General features: G+C 31.7%; 2 long non-coding RNA genes across 3 annotated transcripts; both read left to right on the forward strand.

Moving 5' to 3' along the window:
- Window positions 1-364: 364 nt before the first annotated feature.
- LOC134692065 (uncharacterized) lies at window positions 365-6,916 on the forward strand. Of its 2 annotated transcripts, none has more exons than XR_010102217.1 (4): window positions 365-476; window positions 1,145-1,224; window positions 5,911-5,925; window positions 6,815-6,916. It is a non-coding gene; the product is annotated as an uncharacterized LOC134692065 (long non-coding RNA). The 2 variants fall into 2 exon arrangements; XR_010102216.1 differs by lacking the exon at window positions 6,815-6,916 and adding an exon at window positions 3,318-3,335 and having other exon boundaries at window positions 5,911-5,927.
- A 7,082-nt stretch (window positions 6,917-13,998) lies between these two features.
- LOC134692006 (uncharacterized) lies at window positions 13,999-19,462 on the forward strand. The gene is made up of 3 exons (XR_010102201.1): window positions 13,999-14,100; window positions 17,535-17,639; window positions 19,339-19,462. It is a non-coding gene; the product is annotated as an uncharacterized LOC134692006 (long non-coding RNA).
- Window positions 19,463-20,555: the final 1,093 nt, after the last annotated feature.

Here is a 20,555-nt window from a genome sequence, read left to right on the forward strand (position 1 = left end):
TCTTGAGGTTCACGAGGTCAACACTAGTCCTCCTACAGACGGTCTTTCTTCTTAACACTAACGGAACGTAGGAAAGGAAAAAAGTTCCATTATTACGTAATTTCAACTGAAAAAAATGTTTTCCGCGATGAACAAATATGTATGTGGTCATTAGTTTTTACATGACTACCCATGCGGGTAATGAAAAAAAAGTATAGAAAACAAGACAAAAATCAAAACAAGTTCATCCACAGACCCTCACACTACTGTATACAGATCTGTACTAAATGAACGTATAAAAGGAAAGCAGTTCCATTACGTAATTCTAATGGTCAAGAATTGGTTCCATGGTGTATATGTGGTCATTATTTCTGACCTGTCCTTTTGGTTCATTAAGAACAAGTGTGATAAACAAGATAACGAGTGCCTTGGTCAACGATCTCAGATAACTATGTGATAGAACCTCCTTTCAAGACAATACGTGTATATATGAAGAGGTAGGATTAATTTCACTTGTATTTTATTTATTCTTTATATAATGACAGCCTGCTCTTTATTCAATCTTTAATATATACTATGACTGATTCATATATGTATTTTAATTTTTGTCTAGATAAGATTGTGTCGGATTTTAAACATGACTTTGGTGGATGATTGTCTTATATTTGCAATCATACATGTACCTCGTCTCCTTATCTTTATATATTACAAAATTATTACAGCTCAAATATCGCACAATTAATACAGAGTATAATGAAGTAATTGCAATGCAAAGTTGTGTCTTAAAAGTACAAATCGATTCCGTTAGCTACCCTTTATTTATTTATTTTTTTGGGGGGAGGGGCTTGAATGAGAAAATTTTTAATGTTGTCCTGATTTTTTTAAAGTTGAAATTCCTGTCTTGACTTTTATATTTTTCACTCTCTTCGGTCCTGCTTTTTATACATAAATTGTCATCCGCTTTACTCGTAACTCCTCTCATGTCTTTTTTTGAAAATTTCATCCTAGCCTCACCCCCCAAAAACAACACAAAAAAAAACCCCCGGAAGCCTCCGTAAGCAAATACAAATAACTAGCTGTGATTCAAGAAAATTCATCGGCATTCAGAGAGTTCATGAATTCATAGATAATATTCAATGTATACATCACATATAATTTTTTTCAGATTAAGTACAGACATGCTTCCATTAATACTATTAATCATTTGTACTCTTCATGGTTTTATTGAAGCTGAAACTAGTACAGGTATGTATGTATAGAAATAGAAATAAAAATGCTTTTTGAGCAATAATGGACCCTTGCGGAATTGAAAATTCATCAGAGGCGGATCCAGAATTTTTCATAAGTGGGGCCACTGACTGACCTAAGAGGGGGCCCTCTCCAGTCACGCTTCAGTGATTCCCTATATAAGCAACCACATTTTTTCCCAAAAAGGAGGGGGGGGGGGGCAGACCCCCTGCCCCCCTAAATTCGCCTCTGTTCATACGGATTTCCATTTTTTTAAAGACAAAAAAGTACACAGCATTATAGAATGATTAACAGTCAGTGCGTGCAAACGAGATGCGAGAGACAAATTGTTAAAAGGGGAGATAATTTAATGATATAAAAGATATTTTACTTCCCTTTTGTGTAGTTACTTAATATGTAGAAAATAAAGAATGGTCATGACACTTTAATTATGAGGGGCTGGTTCAGAGAATATTGTACCAATACCACAGAATTATAGACTAATCAAATGCAGAATAGAGAAATATGGTATTTTAAAATCTATAGATAAGAAAAGTATAATGGACAACATATACAAAAATAAAGGATAGAGTCAAATGTTATTTCACTTCATAAAATTGATCACTTTTTATCTTGGACTTAAAATTCCGGGTCCAATTGGGCACTAATTAAATGATGGTGATTTTAAGAAATAATATTTATATACACATATTTTGCACCATAATTTTTAAATTAGTTGCAAAGGACATGGTGTGTCTTAAAAAGGGAATACAGTGTCTTACAAAGGGAATACAATGTCTTACAAAGGGAATACAATGTCTTACAAAGGGAATACAATGTCTTACAAAGGGAATACAATGTCTTAAAAAGGAAATACAATGTCTTACAAAGGGAATACAATGTCTTACAAAGGGAATACAATGTCTTACAAAGGGAATACAATGTCTTACAAAGGGAATACAATGTCTTAAAAAGGAAATACAATGTCTTACAAAGGGAATACAATGTCTTACAAAGGGAATACAATGTCTTACAAAGGGAATACAATGTCTTAAAAAGGAAATACAATGTCTTACAAAGGGAATACAATGTCTTACAAAGGGAATACAATGTCTTACAAAGGGAATACAATGTCTTAAAAAGGAAATACAATGTCTTACAAAGGGAATACAATGTCTTACAAAGGGAATACAATGTCTTAAAAAGGAAATACAATGTCTTAAAAAGGGAATACAATGTCTTACAAAGGGATTACAATGTCTTACAAAGGGAATACAATGTCTTACAAAGATTTAAAAAGGGAATGCAATGTCTTACAAAGATTTAAAAAGGGAATACGTCTTACAAAGATTTAAAAAGGGAATACAATGTCTTACAAAGATTTAAAAAGGGAATACAATGTCTTACAAAGATTTAAGTCTGAGGTTGTAAATCCACCTTTGAAGATACACCAAGTATCTTCTGAGCAAATAAAATATTTGAATAACAAAGTTTTGAACATTTGTATAGTTCACACGTTCTTTCAAAATGAGACGGCGGATCGCAAGGTAGACTGCGTAAGCTCCTGAGGTCACAGATATGAATTGACCATGTTGGAGCCACAAGTTTTAATGAACACTCTGATGTGTTACACTATAAACGAGAGAAAATACAACATACATGTATGCAATATTACAACAGCATATAGTGGTTAGATAAGCCCGTGAATTATCGTTAAGTACAACTAACCTGTAAAAGAGGGTATGGTAGCGGTTTACAGAAATGTGGACCACTGTGGACCGCAAAAGAAAAAGAAATAAAGAACAGAGAAACATTGAATGCTTAAATAGGAAAAAATGAGAAAAATGGGTACAAAATAAAAACTACTGCAGAGAAAACCGACATAAAGAATTAAACAAAGCAGACACAATGACCCAATCAGATTCCTAAATTATCCGGTTAGAATATCTTAAAGTACTACTGACCTATATAATCATGGAGGCATAAACAAAATAGACTCAAATGGTAACGCACTTTACAACAGTACGTAGTCAATATTTCACGCTTCATATTATTATGTATTATATCAAATAATTTTGATGGAATTATACAATGTGTCAATTTTATTACAGACCAGGTAAAGAGGTCATGTAAGTAAATCTTAATTATTATGATATTTTTGCAAACAAATTGATATTTAAACCATATTTACATTTGTATGAACAATTGTGGGTGAAAGGTATTAAGCATGTCAAGTTTTCTATGGTCATTGCGGGTTTATGATTTTTCTTTTTTTTTCTTTTTCTATATTTCTTCTTTTAATATCTGAATTAACAATATCATGCAACGGCCATATCTAACAGAGCGAGAACCGTACTAAACAGATCGAATGTATTTTCAACAAGAGTACGATCAAACGTTCTCAAATTCAATTCAGGGACGATCGAGACAATAGCTTTTGTTGAGTAAAATTCAGAGTATTGATCAAATTCTAGCTAGCTTGATCGAGTATAGTTCGAAGTATCGACCATACTCTAGCTTGATCGAGTATAGTATAAATGTATCGACCATATTCTAGCTTGATCGAGTATAGTTCAAAATATTGATCAGACTCTAGCTGGATCGAGTATAGTACAAATGTATCGACCATATTCTAGCTTGATCGAGTATAGTTCAAAGTATCGACCATACTCTAGCTTGATCGAGTATAGTACAAAGTATCGACAATACTCTAGCTTGAGCGAGTATAGTACAAAGTATCGACCACACTCTAGCGTGATCGAGTATATTACAAATGTATCGACCATATTCGAGCTTGATCGAGTATAGTTCAAAGTATGGACCATACTCTAGCTTGATCGAGTATAGTACAAAGTATCGACCATATTCTAGCTTGATCGAGTATAGTACAAGGTATTGACCATACTCTTTGACTAGCTTGATCGAGTGTACACATGTATAACCCATCTTCTAGCTTGATCGAGTATAGTTCAAAGTATCGACCAGACTCTACCTTGATCGAGTATAGTACAAATATATCGACCATATTCTAGCTTGATCGAGTATAGTTCAAAGTATCGACCATAATCTAGCTTGATCGAGTATAGTACAAAGTATCTTCCAGACTCTAGCTTGATCGAGTATATTACAAATGTATCGACCATATTCTAGCTTGATCGAGTATAGTACAAAGTATCGACCATATTCTAGCTTGATCAAGTATAGTACAAAGTATCGACCATTCTCTAGCTTGGTCGAGTATAGTACAAAGTATCGACCATACTCTAGCTTGAACGAATATAGTACAACGTATCGAATATACTCTAGCTTGATCGAGTATAGTACAAAGTATCGACCATACTCTAGCTTGAACGAATATAGTACAACGTATCGAACATACTCTAGCTTGATCGAGTATAGTACAACGTATCGAACATACTATAGCTTGATAGAGTATAGTACAAATTTATCGACCATACTCTAGCTTGATCGAGTATAGTACAAAGTATCGACCATACTCTAGCTTGATCGAGTATAGTACAAAGTATCGACCATACTCAAGCATTATCGAGTACATCTAAATAAGTTTATCAACAAATCTCTTGCTTGAGTTTCACATTTGCTAATATAATCCGGTGACGTTTGTTTTGCTTAAACACAGTGAAGATCTCTTTCTTTATTCACTGATGGCTAATTTTTTCATAGGCAATCACACCATATATATATTTATATCGAGTAAATAGCAGAGGTAAAACAAAAATAAAACACCTTATCGCCATTATGACCAATCAAGGAAAACAGTTACTCAGAGAACTTCTTGTTTAGGTCAAGTAGAGTAATGTTTAAAGGTCATTAGCAATGCACTAAGGAATGAAAAAGTTTAGAAAGTGGACATTCCTTAATTTTGATACTTTTAGAGGTAATTTTTATAAGACCGATTAAGGTATTTGAAAATGCTTTGTTCATGATGGTATAAACATGTATTTATGAAAAGATTTATGCAAGGAATATTGTTTAAACAAGGCCCCAGATAGCTTCAACTAGTTTGAAATGATTTGTAAATTTTGAACTTGCCCAGATAGGAATAAAGAACTATAATGTGTATTCGTATGGTTCTATCAGTCCCGCGACCAGTCCTTGGGTTCAAGCATGCATGAAACACACCCTAATACCGGTTAAGCCCAGACCATTTGTAGGAGTATTTTGAAAACGAATCCCTTGGTATAGCAAGATTGTAAAAAGAAAGATTTTGCACTTAAAACAGGATGAAAATGTCTATTCTTAAACACAAAATGCAGGAACAATGGTGTGCAAAAGTTTTCGCTAAGGAGAAAAAAACAGGCGTAGAAACAGATAAAAAGGAACAGTCAATCCGCAAGAAATACTTCTCCCCCAGAATATCAAATAGTCGAACCCTTTCAAATACAGCAGATGTAAGGGATCGACCATTCAATTTCACAAGGGGTGCATGGTTTTTTCCTAAACATATATTCTGATTCCCTAATTGATTGAAAAAAGTATTCTGTTCAAGCAGACGACACAAATAAAATTATTCTGACTCAAACAAAAAACCATACCCCCTTGAAATTAAATGGTTGCTCCCTAATAGCTAACACTGATTAAAATATTCTGGTAATGTACAGGATTGTAAAATCCATTGTATTGCAAATGACTTTTGTATGAAATTCAATGACATATTAGTATTATCATTGTTACAATTTACAGCACGATTTTGCAGTTGTAAGTATTTTTTTTATTAAATAATTTCATAATTAATGTCAAGCTGTTATTTTTAAATACTTGTTCTTGTACTAATTTTTTAGGCTAGCTGTCTAGTTATTTTATTGTTAGAGATACAGAAAAAAGACTTCTAAGTAAACGAGATAAAAATTTAGAACATGAAGACGCAAATTCATCGAAATAATCATGTGATAATACTGAACCACGAACATTTATTTGGCCATGATAATTCAATACATGTCTGATACGCTAACGACGATGCAGCACTAACAAACAAAAAATTACAGCAGTCCTGAAATTTTTCAGAAGATACTGAAAATAAAATATACGAACAAGATAAAATGAAATTGTATTGACATATATTAAGGCGGGGGAGGACAGGGGTAAGGGAGACAGGGAGAAAGGGGGTAGGAGAAAAGAGAAGAGGGATGGGAGAAGGAAGAAGGGTACCCCCTGTCCTCCCCCTCATTAAGGCACAGCAATATACTTCATCAGTGTCACTCCCTTTTTTAAATGTTGTGTGTTAAAATGTCACGAAATAGCAGTTCCTTCATAACATAATTTTTAAGTGGAAAACATAATTTGTAATATTATTTCCACTGGAACAAATATAACAGTATTGTAATGTCGTCATATTAAAATAACGATAAACAGATTATCATTGATTATCTCAGGAACGTATATATACTATGTTAGTCACTTAGTTATACGTCCTTGATTATCTCAACTCGATTGTTTTTCTTACTTTTGCCGTACCGACTCAAGCGACACAATCTGTTGAGATATTCAACGATAACTCATAAATACAGTTTAATATATATTGAGATATCAGCTTTATATTGATACTAAATGAAGGTATCTTGTTTCATTTATTTGTATTTTTTCACAGTTTGCAAGTACAATCCGTGTAAACATGGGGTTTGTCACAACTTCTTTTTATGGTTTGGATGTACATGTCACAAAGGTTATGAAGGACACCTTTGCCAATATGGTAAATCGTATTTATATCAAGATTATGTTATTGTACCACAATATAATTACATATTAAGATGTATGTTTCAATATAATACTTTATTCTGATTGACTAACTGCTTATCTCGCGTTAATCCTTAAGCAATTGCATTTCACAATAAAATTTATCATTCATGATGACACGTGGTCCCGCAAAAAAGTGTACATGTGAATCAAATAAAAACTTGATAAAAATTGTGTTTTCTCGATTCTAGCTAAAAAAATGTAATCATAAGTATTGAATGCTTCCGCGCTTCATACAAAATGTACTTCGGTCAACCCTTTTACACCCAAATAAAGTTACAAAAAGAAGCATTCAATTCTTAAATCATAATAAATATAATGGTAATGTAAAGTAATTATTCTGCTGATGGAACACTTTCTGTTGTCTTTATCTACCAAATATAGTAACAAAGTGATATTTAATGCACTGTATATTTTATATCACGTCATTTCTCTTCACAATCTATGACTCTTTTAGTGATGGAAAGAATTATTATTTTTGTATTAGCCATTTTCATAAACATGGTTGTATCAAATTCTAGCTGCTGTATATTAAATTCGGGTTACTATATATATTAACAATATCAGGTGAAGTCAGACAAAAATTTTTTTTTTTTGGATTCAGCACGCTTTGAAACTGTAAAGGTGGTCGATAATCCTTGTCCTTCCCTTGTTTATAAGCTTGAAATGATACAAAAAAGTGTGTATTGTATGTTAAAGATTTTGTTTACAATTATTATGGGACTGGTCATTTTAATACGACGACATAACACTTACTTATTAAGGTATCATTCTTGCCAAGTTCGAATTGAACGTTAGAGTAGATAATATTGCCAATGTCTTATGTAACACCTGTTATGATTGTATAATTTTGGCGCCATTTAAACACAAGGAACCTTGGTTTTGAGTAGTACATGATATCGACTAGATATTCCAGATGTAATGACGTTAATCCAATCAATTTCTAATATCAAGTTATCCAAAGTAGAGGCCTTGTACTTATCAAGAGACCTTACTGTTCAAAACTGATTACCGTTTATGTGGATCTATAGTCAGAATTCGGCTTCAATTTGAACATGGCCGCTGCAAACTTTACATGATACTCTAACACAGCTTCCGGTAATATGTACCGTTTAAACTTCTGACTTTAAATGATATCGTTAAAGCGAACGTTCAGTTGCCCTTCATTCAAGTCAAGTTTCTTCCATTAGTATATATAAAGTTTTAGTTACAATGTATCCTAAACCATCTTCCGTTAATACGAACGTTGAAACACCAGTCAGCATATTGTATTAATTTGTGTCGTTTTTGCTACAAGGTATACGGTTTATGTTAATATATAAAGTTTATACTACATTCAGAACCTTTGTTTGTTTAAATGTTGAGACAAAATGTTTAAAATTTGTAAATGTATTTTTGTTTTATCTTTTCAGAGATTAACTGTAAGTTACATTATTTTATTTATTTCTTGTTTAAGTATTTTGAAACCCTGAGTCTCTACCTTCACTTGAACAGTGTGTTATAAACAATATAAACAGTTTTCTGTTTTTCTATAAGTATACGTCTAGCATTCTATTTCCTCAGTCAATGATATCTTGATTATTCTGATTTTAATGTACATAAGAATTTGTTTAACTTTTTCTGAGAAATATTTCCAGTGTAATGTTCTATTACAGAATAGGAAAGTCAAACAGTATTAAGGATATCCAATATGCTAGTCTAGTAGCTTTGTAAAGCAAACACACAGTCACATAGCTGACATATAATAATGATAAACAAGGTTTTTATTCAAACAAAATTTCCATTTTAAATGAGAATCATAAACATGTGAAGTGCGCAATACATTCAGTCATTGAAAACTCCAAAAAACCGGGAATAGAATACCAAAGGTTTAAAAACACAATGGTGCAGTACACATTAGTGCTTCACAAAGGATAGAGCTACGCATATACAGCTTTCGATTATAAAGAATGTTCATTAGATATATAGCTTTTTGACAAACACTGATTCAGATTATAGAGTAGCTAAATATTTCAATCTCAATATATAACGTGATAAAATCTTAACTTTATGTATCATATTTACCTAGGTACATTGAAGAGGTACATGTAGGCAGTTTCAGTTCTGCAACTAACCACGTCATTTTTGTAAAACAAATCTATGATCAATCCAGGTGCAGAGGAGAAGTCAGTTTAACATGTTTTAGCTGAACTCAACTAGTATCCTCCGTCATGTTGGTAATTAAAATATTTCAAGTTACTTCCAATCTTGTTTTACAGATTGTAAAAGCAGTCCCTGTAAATATGGAAGTTGTAAAAGTAGTACATCCGGGTACTCATGTAAATGTCACAGAGGCTACACCGGAACACAGTGTGATAGAGGTATGTATTGTCAATACGCAGATGAAACGACATTTCTTTTCTTGTTTAATACTTATTTTCTCAAATAAGCTATAAGTAATTGATGTAAGTTTACGTAGCATTGAATTTTTCAGTTATATTTCACAATAATTATTTAGTGTTCAAGTTAAGATAAACGAGATTGGTGTAAATAACATATACATTCAGTTAGTACAATGCAAAATTAAGCCTCTTTTTGGTATCTGTTGACTATTTTGATATTTTTCAGTTTATGCAATTATTTAGCACTTTTAAGTTGTTTTATTGTTTCATATGGAACCTTTGCAAATACATTTAAATATGTCATCAACCAAATTCACGAGTTTAGGGGGAAAGCGAACATGGGTTTTTCGAGCTCTTTGGAGCTCTTTATAGCTTGTTGTTCGGTGTTAACCAAGGCTCCGTGTTGAAGACAGTATCTCGACCTATAATGGTTTACCTTTGCAAACTGTGAATTGAAAAAAGAGTTGTCTCATACCACGTCTTTTTAATTTATACGTGAATTTGCAGCTTATACGACTTTTAAGCATCTAGGCCGAATCAGTATTATTTAATCTAAGGTATCAGAGTTTTATGCAAGATGAGCAGGACTGGTCCCTTTAAGATTGTTATATTTAATGTTTAAACGACTTCTCGTAATTATGAAGATTTTATTTTTCAGCTATAGACTGTAAGTACGTTTACATACAATGTGTAAAAACTCGTTGGTGTTTGTTTCTGTGTTCTTTTGGTCAATGCTTTTTTTAATTACCGTTATTAGTTATATTAGTTTAAATATATATTTTAGTTTTCAAAAAGGACTAATGAATTGATTATACACAAGATTTGTAACTTAGTTACGTTTTCTCAAACGCTTACTCCTTTTGCCGTTTTATTTAGTAATAATAATAATGCGATATAATACAACAATTACATTTCTAATTTTTTATGTTAAAATTTAGATTGTTCATCAAATCCGTGTAATGGACATGGAACATGCACAAGCAGCCATACTGGTTTTACGTGCAAATGTAATGCAGGATACACTGGTTCAAAATGTCAAGCTGGTATGTAGTGTAGTAACTTCTATGAAAGGAAAAAGATGTGGTATGTTTGTCAATAAGACAACTCTCCAAAAGAGACCAAACGACGTCGAAGCTTACAACAATTATGTCACTATATGGTATTCAACAATGTTTTTTTTCTTCTCAAGAATAGATTGTCATGACAAGCAAAAGTATTAATATAAATAAACAAAACTATGGTATCATTTTAGATCTCGATTTACATAATAAAAAAACAAGTGAAAAGCTTATCAGGGAAGATATAAATTGTTTTCTTTAATGAAATGTATTGATTTAGAACTATGTAGAACCTTCAATTCATTTTCATAATGTTGGTGTACATGTGCCAACTATTGATTTCTAGTAGTGTTCTCTTTTAGCTGTATTGCTCTTGAACTAAAAAATACATAAATAGCAACAATCAATAATTCTCTAATCAGAAGTGCTGTTTTTTTTACATTAGTAGAATTATATATTTGTTTTGTTTAACCAGCTCTACACTATTTAAATAACGTTTGTATTTTCGAATATTTTGGCCTCGAACATCATTGAAGAGACATTCATCTTTGATAAGCTCTTAGGGGCAGTTGGTACTGTTTATTGTCATTTTAATTAATGTTTATCTTCATTGTAGTTGTTAATCGTAAGTTTGATATATATATATATATTTCAATATCATTATAATACAACATTTCATATTTGCAAATTGAATTCAAATTTTGCTTGTAACACTTTCCGTGTCAATGGGTGTTTTACTTTTACATAATGGTTACAATCGTAAGTCCGGTAAGGGCCGATTTGGTCCCAAATTTCAGGTTCATCTGATGAAAGATTTTGGACACTTTTTAAACACTCAAGTGTCTACTTTACTCCTTGGTTATGAAAAATTGAAACTGATTTAGTCATGACAGACTCTTAAATTCAAGCTTGAATGTTATAAATCTATCAAATATGCCATATTATGTAAAAAAAAATATGATGTTTTTTGTCAAAAATGAACGTGGCCGCATCCGTGCTCATCTTCAACCTTTATTTATGTTATGTATCATCATCAAATACAACTGACATTTAAATATTAAGAATGAACACAAATGCGGCCACATCTATTTAAGCCGAAAAATGTTTAAAAATTAACTCCTATGCTAAAATTATGAAGTTTTAGTAAGTTTGCATGACTTAATGATGCTAAAACCCGATTCATATGCATTGTATTGTAAAAACAGCCCATTTGAACAGAAGTATTCTACTCTCCAATAAATAGCTTAAAGTTTATATTTTAGCAATTTATGAAGTGGCAAAAAAGTGGTCTTACTGAACCTTCTCCTCTAAAGGTTTAAATGAACAACTGTTACGGCGAGAAATTGAAGACAAAGAGACATGACTATAACCAAGAAACTTACAAACTATAGTTATGTCCCATTTATGGTCATTATGTTTTCTGGTCTGTTTGTCCGTTCGTTTGTTTGTTTGTCTGTTCGTTAAATCAACTTGAAACTTTGTACACATGTTCCCTATGAGATGATCTTTCTAATTTCAATGCCAACTTAGATATTTTACCCCATTTTCACGGTCCACTGAACATAGAAAATGGTAGGGCATACATGTACTATGGACACATTCTTGTTGATGAATTCAATGTTGTTTTTCACATAAAACGATATTGACCTTAACGTATCTTTCCAAAAATGTTTTCCGTGAACACAAATGAGCTCAAATTGGGTGGTAATTTTAAAAGAGAAATGCAACATTACGCATACATAAACATAATTTAGAATTGTAGCTCGATATAGAATTGAAAATACAAATAAATAGAAATTAAGCATACACAATTTATATGTTTTAAAATATCATTCAACTTTTTAAGACCTCGTTAGAAAAAAGTAAAATTTCTGCTTTACAAGCTTTAAAATATAAAAGTACAGTTTAAAATATTTTCATTAAAAGTTTGAAGGGGAGAATATTACTAAACAGAGGTAAATTCTGTTTATTTAACTAATTTCTAGAAGAAAAAAAATTGAAATTTCTAATAACAAAAAAAATCATTTAATTTAAATCCAGACTGCAGTAAAAATACTTGCAGCAGACACGGCGTCTGTAACAACAGCCCGACTGGTTTCAGGTGCAGTTGTCATGCAGGGTTCACAGGACCAACATGTAACACAGGTAACCAACATTTTGCCTCCTACTTTATATTCGGGAACCATGAAATATTTTAATGATTTTACGATTTGTATTTCGTTCAATGATTTTCATCTGTTTGTTTGCGTTAGATATGTTTTGGCACCATGAAAATGTTTTAAAAACTTTAGTAGGAAAAGAAAAATCACAAAAATACTAAACTACGAGGAAAATTCTGAACGGAAAGTCTCTAATCAAATTGCAAAATTAAAAGCTCAAGCACAAAAAACGAACTGATAATAACTGTCACATTCCTGAAATATTACCTTATTTTCTTATGTAGAAAAATTGTGAATTAAACCTGGTTTAATAGGAAGCTTAACCTCTCACTTGTATGTCAGTCGAAACAACGATTTGTGATCAAAACAAACGGACATAATGAGAGTCATGTCATAAAGAGTGGTACATCAGCCAATATTGTGTCATAGTCGTTTAATCATTGTAAAAACGAACAAAAATTTAACAAAGAAGCACAAACAAGCATATAGACACAGCACATATTGCGTATGTGCGTTCATTTTTTTTAATATTATTTTTTCTAGTATTCTGCTTCGTTTGAAATTCCTTTAATATCTATGCGTTTTAATTATCATTACAGTCATTGATCGTAAGTATAGGATTAATAAGACTATTTATTATCTAAAAGAGGGGCAAAGAGGGGCGAAAAATACCAAAGGGTCAGTCAAACTCATAAATCGAAAATAAACTGACAACACTATGGCTAAAAATGAAAAAGACAAACATACAAATGATAGTACACATGACACAACATACAAAACTTAAGACTAAACAACACAAATGCTACCCAACCAAAAACTGGAAAGAAAAATACAAGAGGGACATTCAAACACATTAATCAGAAATATACTTATAACATCATGGCTTAAAAAAAGAAACAGACAAACAATAATACACAAAGCACAGCATAGTAAAATAAAGACACAATGCCACCAAAAACCGGGGGTGATATCAGGTGCTCCGGACAGGTCAGCAGTTCATTTTCCACATGTGGAACCCGTCGTGTTGCTTTAATTGTTAGTAAAAAATCGGTAATATGTCTACTTCAATTTTAATTATCATTATAAAATTGTTCAGATAGAGACCCATCAAAACAACACCAAAAATATGAGGACTTTGCATGAACTCCAAAAGGAACGAGACATGATCCATTCATAGCGTGGTTGATTTATCTATTTAAAACGGACGAATGCATAAATAAACATAAACCACAACTGCATAATGTACAAGAATATTTCATATTGTGCCAATTCTGATTAAAATTAAATTGATACAAAATTTTTGTGACTTAAGTAAATGAATAAAGCTTAGTTAGAACTACTAGCACCATTTGAACTGTGTTAACTAATGTAGTAAATCATTATACTGGTAACTGACAAGTTTTATCATATTGATAACGTGCTTTTAATTTTCAAATTTAGATTGTTTACCTAATCCGTGTAAACATGGAAACTGTAGAAACAGCCATACTGGATTCACGTGCAAATGTTATTCAGGATACACTGGTACAGCATGTCAAACGGGTAGGTAGTATTGCAACTAGCTTTCTATTCCACCATTTTGATTCGATGGTAGATAGTTATGACTATCAAGCAAGTTAAAATTAAATACATAAGCAAGTAAAAGAGTGATTAAAAAAAAAAAAATCAATCTTTTTTTCGATAGCTGTATATATAGAAAATTTGAAACATTATTAAAAAATTCAATCAGTCAAGATATAAATGGTTTTTCAATCGGTTTATATCAATTTTAGACTGATGATGATGTATCTCCTTCAACTCGTTTCATGTTTTGTTTATGTGCAAATGTCGACTGTAGCGCATTTTTATTTGATTTATTTGACCAAACTAAATTTTCAAGTCTAAAAAGTTGCAATGTTGTACGTTCTGTTGTTTGATTAAAGATGTTTTTTTTTATCATGTATGATACATAATTTCAGCTTATTAACATGTATATACGCTTTTTGAATTGAAATATGTTTCCATGGTTCTACACTTAATTGACATTTTGAATAGTAAAAGTGGTACAGTTTTTTTTATCATAAGGCCTATAACGATCATGTTTTTATTATAATCTTATTTACACATGACAAAACATTCAATATTTGCCACTGGACATTGAACAAACATCTATCAATCATTCTTGAGTACTATTCGTTTTCTTATTTTATAGACTTTTCTTTTAACTATTGTAATATAATTTGTCTCATGTCTTACATTTGTGTATTTCTATTGTAGTTACTAATCGTAAGTTTGATTTAAATCATTTGTTCATCAAAATACAAATATTCGGAAAAGGACATAGGTTAATGGCAAATAATGTTCGAATGCTTTTTTTCCTGATTTGTTTTCATTATAATAATTGTCACAAAACCTTCTTTATTAAAAAGATCAACACTAGAGCGCTATTACAATCCTTAGTCAAGGAATACTAGAATGCATCATGATATGAAAAAGATCAACACTAGAACGCTATTACAATCCTCAGTCACGGAATATTACACTGCAACATGATATAAAAAAGATCCACACTAGAGCGCTATTACAATCCTTAGTCAAGGAATACTCGAATGCACCATGATATAAAAATATCAACATTAGAGCGCTATTACAATCCTTAGTCACGGAATACTAGAATGCATCATGATATAAAAATATCAACATTAGAGCAATATTACAATCCTAAGTCTAGGAATGCTACACTGCACCATGATATAAAAAGATCAACACTAGAGCGCTATTCCAATCTTTAGTCAAGGAATACTACACTGCACCATGATATAAAAAAAATCAACACAAGAGCGCTATTCCAATCCTTAGTCAAGGAATACTACACTGCACCATGATATAAAAGAGATCAACACCAGAGCGCTATTACAATCCTTAGTAAAGGATACTAGAATGCACCATGATATACAAAAGATCAACACTAGAGCGCTATTACAATCCTTAGTCAAGGAATTCTAGACTGCATCATGATATAAAAATGATCAACACTAGAGCGCTATTACAATCCTTAATCAAGGAATACTAGACTGCACCATGATATAAAAAGATCAACACTAGAGCGCTATTACAATCCTTAGTCAAGGAATAATAGACTGCACCATGATATAAATGAGATCAACACTAGAGCGCTATTACAATCCTTAGTCAAGGAATTCTAGACTACACCATGATATAAAAAAGATCAACACTAGAGCGCTATTACAATCCTTAGTAAAGGATACTAGAATGCACCATGATATAAAAGAGATCAACACTAGAGCGCTATTACAATCCTTAGTCAACGAATATTAGACTGCACCATGATATAAAAGAGATCAACACTAGAGCGCTATTACAATCCGTAGTCAAGGAATACTAGACTGCACCATGATATAAAAAAGATCAACACTAGAGCGCTATTACAATCCTGAGTCAAGGAATTCTAGACTGCACCATGATATAAAAGAGATCAACACTAGAGCGCTATTACAATCCTTAGTCAAGGAATACTAGACTGCACCATGATATAAAAAAGATCAACACTAGAGCACTATTACAATCCTTAGTCAAGAAATACTACACTGCACCATGATATAAAAGAGATCAACACCAGAGCGCTATTACAATCCTTAGTCAAGGAATACTAGACTGCACCATGATATTAAAAAGATCAACACTAGAGCGCTATTACAATCCTTAGTCAAGAAATACTACACTGCACCATGATATAAAAGAGATCAACACCAGAGCGCTATAACAATCCTTAGTCAAGGAATACTAGACTGCACCATGATATAAAAAAGATCAACACTAGAGCGCTATTACAATCCTTAGTCAAGGAATACTACACTGCACCATGATATAAAAGACATCAACACTAGAGCGCTATTACAATCCTTAGTCACGGAATACTACACTGCACCATGATATAAAAAAGATCAACACTAGAGCGCTATTACAATCCTTGGTCAAGGAATACTACACTGCACCATGATATAAAAAAGGTCAACACTAGAGCGCTATTACAATCCTTAGTCAAGGAATACTACACTGCACCATAATATAAAAAAAGATCAACACTAGAGCGCTATTACACTCCTTAGTCAAGGAATACTAGACTGCACCATGATATAAAAAAGTATGCAATACTTTATAGATCGCAGCAAATATTTAATAAAACATATCTTGGTCTTTGATACAGTTCCCAAAAAGATTAAGCATGTCTTTTTTATAAAGGAATTCGTTAGTTATGACATGTTAAATCCATACATCAATATAATAACTCATTGATAATGAAGAGACTCAAAATACTTTCAAAAATACCAAGGAGGCAAAACAGGACAGAAGAACTAATGCGGTTTTATTTTAGTACCATAAACATTTCATCAACATTTAACATATCATAATTGTGTCCGTTAAAGTTAAACATAGAAACATAGAAATAGGTATGGATGGAAGAATTAGTTTTAATTGAAGCCTATTACTAATATATATTTATATATATTTTTCTAATTATGCACAAACAACAAAAGTGAATATCAATATCCACGAACCTTCAGACGTTTTTAAAAGAGAGCAAAATATACCAAAGGGACATTCAAAGTTATAAGTTGAAAATACTTGTCAACTCCATGGCAAAAACGAACAAATAACAGTTTACAAAACACAACATAGAAAACTCAAAACAAGAAGAGCAACACGAATCCAACCAAAAATTAGAGATAATGTCACGTGCTCCGAATGGATTAGTAGATCTTGTTCTATACATGCACCCATCGTTTTGCTTATGTAAGTTTTAGAAGTGAATTTTATAGTTGACCAACAGTGTTCGATGGAATATCAATATTTCAACGAGATGATTTTTTTGGTCAAATAACATTAATTGTAAATAACAATAATAATATTGATTTGAATTTAAATTTTGATTTCATCCTATTTCAAAAGATACAATATATTTTATTTCATTGTAGACTGTAGTCGGCATACTTGCGGTAGAAATGGCGTTTGTAAAAACAGTCTAACTGGTTTCACGTGTGCATGTTATACAGGGTACACAGGTTCAAGATGTCAGACAGGTAAATATTATGTATGCTTCTTTACGTTCGGGAAGGATGCAATTTACTGATTACACGCGCGTCTGGCGTACTAAATTATAATCCTGGTAAGTACCTTTGATAACTGTTTCAATGATTTAAAGTTTAAGTTATGCTTGAAAGCGTATTTATTTTGGAATTGTATGTGGGAACATTAAATATACTTTATAAGACTTGCATGAAGTTGCTCTATTTGTGTTCACATATGTTGAAACTGCTATAAAAATGTAAAATCACGAAAGTACTTAACCCGAGGAAAACTCAAAATGGGAAGTCCTAATCAAATGACACCATAAAAAAAACTGGAACACATCACATCAAACTAATGGACAACAACTGTCATATTCCTGACTTGGTACAGTCATTTATGTAGTGAATATTTGATTAAATCGGTTTATATAGCTCTCCAAACCTATCACCTATTTGACAGTCGCACAATAGTTCACCATATTGGCAACGTTTGTTTGATATTATAAGCGTATTTGTTTTTGCATTTCATGTGTGAAAATTATATTCACGTTATACTACATGCATTATTTTGCTCTTATTGTGTTATCGTCTGTTGTAACTGCCATACAAAGGTCTTTTAGTATATAGTCCCATACGTAGAAACGCTTTTAACAAATAAGAACTTATATATAAAAGGTGAAAAACAAAAATACAAAACCTCTAATTAAATCAAAAACAAAAAGTTCCTTATCAAATGGCAAATCAAAAACAAAAAGTTCCTTATCAAATGGCAAATCAAAAGCTCGAAACATCAATGTAATAGAAAATAACTGCCATATTCTTGATTAATTGCTACAGCCATTTCTGTATTAAGAAAATGGTGGATTTTATAGTTAGATAAGCCTCTCACTGGTATGACAGCAGTAGCATATATATTAGCACTTTTAACATATATTTTGTATTTAATTTCTCTATGAAGCAATTAATCGTAAGTATGACATAGTTCTTAAATATTTTAATATTAATCTAGACATTGAAAAAATATATCATTATCAGATTAATAATATAAGAATTTTGAGGAAGTTCTTTATAAGAGGGACAAAGATACCAGATGGACGTTCAAACTCATAGATAAAAAAATAAATTGACAACGCAAAGGCTAAAAAAGAAAAAGACAAACATTAAAACAATAAGACACAATACAAACATAGAAAACTAAAGACTAAGCAACACCAACCCCACCACAAACTGGGGGTGATTTCAAGTGCCCCGCAAGGGTACACAGATCCTGTTTCTTCAACTATTTTTTGTTTTGGTGTCTAACAATACTTCTCATATTCGTAATTGAATTTCGCCTCCAAATTGTGTTTATTATTTTTTGTAATGAAGAAGAGTATGGCGTTATAAATCATAAGTCTGGTATCTTTGAAGATGTTTTTCACTGAAAAAAACCCAGAAAGCACCAGCTATATCTATAAGGACAAAACTTTGAAATATACATTAGCGGTGTGAGTCAACGATGTTTTAATCTCATAAATAAATTTAAAACATACATTGAACATGAGAGTGTCGGATGTACTCCACAAAATATTTATCGTCTATGTTGAAGTTAATTTTTTTTTTAACAAATCTACATAGTGAATGGGCATCAGTATCGATCCTTATATTTCATTTGAAAAATGAAATAAAAATTAAAGTACGTCTTATCCAAATAATTACGATTTGAATTTAGACTGTCAACCAGACCCTTGTCATGGCCATGGCGTCTGCAAAAACAGTCTGACTGGTTATACATGTACATGTAACACAGGCTATATAGGATCAGGATGTCAGAAGGGTTAGGACAATTTTAATGCAATCATTTTTATGCCCCATTTATGAGCATTATGTTTTTTGGTCTGTGCGTCTGTTCGTTCGTTCGTCTGTCCGTCTGTCCCTCTTCAGGTTAAAGTTTTGGTCGATGTAGTTTTTGATGAAGTTGAAGTCCAATCAACTTAAAACTTATTATAAATGTTCCCTATGATATCCTCTTTCTAATTTCAATGTCAAATTTAGAGGTTTGACTCCATTTTCACGGTCCACTGAACAAAGAAAATGATAATGCGGATGGGGCATCCGTGTACTGGAGACTCATTCTTCTTTTAATGGATGATTGAATGACACGTTTTATAAAATCCTCTATCTCAGCTCAAATACTTTAAACTTTAAAATGTTCAGAGCTGTAAAGTTCAAGAATTGCATGTAGTTCTATATAAATTATTTGTTCAAAAATCTTTTTATTTATTTTTATATGTACGTAGAGTGAGTATTGTAAGTGATTTGATATGGTTACATGTAGGTCTGTTGGAGTGAATTTTTTTTTGACATGTTTATTTGATACCTGATATAATGGTTAGAGATGCATGATGGTAGATTACAATGTTGAAACTAATCGATGTTTCTAATTGTGTTACTAGTATGTTTTTCTTTTTCACATAATAAGCTTATTTTCATATTTGATTTTTTTCACATAAATACTTGTTTTAGATGAATGTAACGTTTATAAATGCTATGTATAACATATAGTTTTGTACATTTATTTTAACATTTTACATGGTTTAACGAATTTTTAACTCTGTTTTTTATTACACGCATTTTCAATTTTATTACAGTGATCAATCGTAAGTAATAACCTTTTTGATAGCATTTTACAATTGTACGGCGAAACAAACATGATTTTATCTGCATGTAAAGAAAGTCATTCATATATGTTTATACTCTTCTTATAATGTAGTAATGAACCCCAAATAAATATAAAAATAGGAACTCCTTTAACAGATGGCAAAATCAAAAGCTCAAACGCATCAGTTGAATTGAAATCAATTGTCATATTTCTGACTTGCTACAGGCATTTCCGTAATTAGAAAATGGTTGATAAATCGACCGGGATTCATAACTAGAAAAAACTCT

The sequence above is a fragment of the Mytilus trossulus genome, chromosome 12 (genome assembly GCF_036588685.1).
Source record: "Mytilus trossulus isolate FHL-02 chromosome 12, PNRI_Mtr1.1.1.hap1, whole genome shotgun sequence".
Classification (NCBI taxonomy): Eukaryota; Metazoa; Mollusca; class Bivalvia; order Mytilida; family Mytilidae; genus Mytilus; species Mytilus trossulus.